The sequence below is a fragment of the Zootoca vivipara genome, chromosome 8 (assembly GCF_965207765.1).
Source record: "Zootoca vivipara chromosome 8, rZooViv2.hap1.1, whole genome shotgun sequence".
NCBI classification, from domain to species: domain Eukaryota; kingdom Metazoa; phylum Chordata; class Lepidosauria; order Squamata; family Lacertidae; genus Zootoca; species Zootoca vivipara.
In genome coordinates this window covers 58,410,346-58,414,053 of record NC_142591.1, presented here as the reverse complement: position 1 = coordinate 58,414,053, position 3,708 = coordinate 58,410,346, and positions in this window count along the sequence as shown.

The window sequence follows — 3,708 nt, the reverse complement described above, 5'->3', positions numbered from 1 at the left end:
CATTTTAAGGAGTGGGACTAGAGGTCCCTTGGGATCCCTTCCAACTCTACAATTTTGCGATTCTATGATTCTGTATAATACGATATGAACGCACAATAGAGTTTGCTGTTGCACTTAGAAGGAGCAGTTCCAAGAAAAGGTGAGCTCAAGCAGCCAACTTAATCTCCCAGCCTATAGCTTCTCTTCTCAAAAGGGCTTGCACAGAACTCTGCCAATGCAGATAGCAACATTGGGCGATAGGCAGCACCCACAAATCTTTCGCTCATTTGGTTCTTTTCCTAAAGCAGCGACAATTGTCTAAGCGCTGCACTTGCATCGAAGGACAGTAGCTTCCCTCCACTTGGGTTCACAATGTAATAAACCAGAGGGGGGAGGCACAAGAGAGAGAAAATAAGCAAGTACCAGGGCACCTGCTCCTTCACTGGCTGATAGGTGAGGCCAGGCTTGTTTCATTGTGTGCCATGATATTCCTGGCATAGAACCCCAAAGATAAAACAACAAATATCATTTCCCTTCACCTAGTATCTCTTCTTCTCTGTGTGCCAGACACACATAAAGCCGAAGAGGAAAAATACATTGTCTCAACCTGTTCTTTCCCCCCGATATACTCAGGCATGTGTGTATACTTCCAAGTCACAGGTGTTGTTTTTTTTCATATTTCCCCTCTATTAAAAAAATAGATATTCAAATGATTCAGGATTGCACACATGCCTTTATGATCTAAAAAAGTATTATTTTAGTGCCAATAGTATTATAATGATAAAATGTGTGTGTGTGTGTGTGTGTGTGTGTGTGTGTGTGTGCTTTCAATATGTTTCAAGTAGAGATCTTCAGGAGTAAGGTAATTTAGATTTACTGTGGTCCTTTTAGTAGCAATTAAATTTGGATCTTTAGTCTAAGAGGCATTTTATAATTAATTTCTCAGCATTTACCACATACAGGCCATCACTTTAAAGTGCTATATCATTAACAAAACCCCATCCCACCCACCCCCACAAAGAAGAGGCATACTGATCTACATTTTTCCATGCTGCCTTAGCCAGAATGGACTCAAGGGATATTATCTTATTCAGAAAGAACCTTTCAAGGTTGAATAAAAGAAATGGTGCAGGGTCCCTGGGAGAGGGAAGTGATCATCATTTTCACCTTCAACTCTTCTTTGATGTGGCAGAGTCAATTTTTAATCAGCAGCCATCAGACTGGGCTTCATTTCGCCTTACAAAGTCCTATTACGCTGCCACTTTCTGGAAGGAGGTGATAAGGACAATGCTCTTCTTTTTCTCTTCATAGAGCCCTGCATATGATGAGTCCCTTCGGAGAGGCTTGATAAAAAAAAAATGACAGAGTATGTAGGGGAAAAGGTCACTCTCTCTGCCAGAATTAACTCTTCGAGACAACAAACTTGGAGTTGGGTGCGTTTGTTTGCAGCGATCGGGAGGCAGTGTTTTGTAGCTGTAGTAACGATGAGGAAAGGGTTAACTCACCTACAGCGGGTTCATGTGATGGAAATGCAGCTCAGAATTATTTGTCTGTCAGGAGGGGGGGGAACATGAGGGGGGGGAATACAAAATAAGCAAAGAGATATATTTTATTTCAACTGACGTCAGTGGGAATATGCTAGTTTTGTGGTTACACAGGGTTCTTCGTCGTGAAGAATACAAAAGTCAGTGATGGTATTTAATTGGGGTTTTTTGTGTGTGGAATAGGAATCCCTGTTTAAAATGGCAAAGGATAGCTGATGGAAATACTGAGAGAATGTAGTGCTGTAGCATAGAATATATTATACGTAGCGTGGTCCGCTGAGTCCCTTGAAATCTTGTATATTCCTTCCCACAGATACTGGCCCAGTGGGCAGAATCCATCAGGTTTTTCTTTGTATGCACTGTTGAAATGATTTAGAGCAACAAAAGGTCATTACGTTCACTGAAAAGCTAACAATATACCGTATGAACACAACACAACACTACCGTCACATTCTCTCTCTTTTTTAAAAAAATAAAGGCCATGGTAGCTAATGACTATTATTCAGAAATTCATAACACTTGAAAAAAACACAATTAAAATGCTGCATTTGGGTAAATCACTTTAGCATAACTCTTGAATACAGCAAAACAATGATAAATGTGTAGCTAAAATAAGAGGGAATGATTCCTTGTGTTCAGTCAAAGGGGGAGGAAAAGAAAATAATACTAGTTCCCTCCCCTATATGTGTTTTTATATAACACATAATAAACCAAAGTTGTTGTTGTTGTTTAAAAAAAACCCTGCACATTCATGCAGAAAAAAGCTCAATAATCTCTCCGTATCATTTATTGTAGTCAGCAGTCTTAATTGCCTCCCTGAAATGGATCAGAGTTCTGGGAATTATGTGCTAAAATGATGTTACCACTCTCCAGTCTTCACATTCCTTGATATAATCTCATTAAAAATATCAAGCCTCTAGGTGAGGGAATTCATATGGATGCTAAATGCATTTTAAACAGAAGCACCTAAACTGATGACCTAGTTATTACAGAACAAAGCATCAGAAGGAGGATTTTAATGCTGGAATAAAGAAAATTTCTTTCCCGGGTAAAACTATAATTATTAACGTGGTTTTGGACTGAATTTCCTTGTTACCACTGCGGGGGGTGGGGGGAAATAATTTTTAACCAACCAAACTAGAGATTTCTCATTTTTACAGTAGGAGAGTCCCCTGTATATAAGTGTGTGCGTGTGTGTGTGTGCGCGCGCGCATGCATGCACACTTTTCAACTCTTATATTTTTATTTTCCAGAAGACCACACAAGTTTATAAAAAGCCCCCTTTCATTAGCTATAATTACTGAGGGGAAAATGTTAGCCAAGTTCTTTTCTCCCCCCCCCCTACCCGCCCCCTTGTTGCAGAAATGCTAGCTGTGTTAAAAATATAATTCTCCGGAGAACATATACTCATCACCCAGCCAAATAAGCGGGAGAAAGTCATGCTGAGTCCAACATATGAAATAATTAGATTTTTATAGAATTGGATTTCCTGTTATAAATTGCAAAGGATACTTCTGCAAAAGCTAAAGGGAGTATATAGCATGGGATATATCATGTGCTGTGTGATCTGATGTGTCGCCATAATAAACCATTCTACGTCTGGAGCTGAATAATGGGGCAGAATGCTGCTTGGCCTAGAAGGCAGCAATCATTTAAAATTAAAGTGCTTCTTTGTTTAATTATCAGTGATATTAAACAAAATGTAAGAGCATGCCATAGATCATATTGGCTACACGTGCTAATGCCATTTTACCTGCTTTTGAAAGAAGAGAATTTCAATTCTTTTAAGAGCTGACCACTGAAGTTTATGAAAAGAAAATAGTGTCCCAGTGGTTCAGAATGATCGAGCATTTATTTATGTAGCAGTCAGCCAGCATTTAGTAAGGGATTATGATGTATGCTTGCTTGGAATGAGACCCACTGAACTTGGAGGGGCTTGCTTCTGTAATAAAGTGCCTATGATCAGACTGTCACATTTTAAAAACTGAGTTTTTTGAATTAAATTTTTGGATGTAAACAAGGGGATTGAATTTTAGCAAGTGGTTGATTTGTTTAATTGAAATTAAAAGTATGATGGGCTTATTGTCGCTGCTGATTGAGAAAGACCAGTTGTATTACACCTTTAGGGAGACTAGCGGCTGAGCATATGCCCACGCTGCCCAGTCGCCCATGGCGGACATTTGAC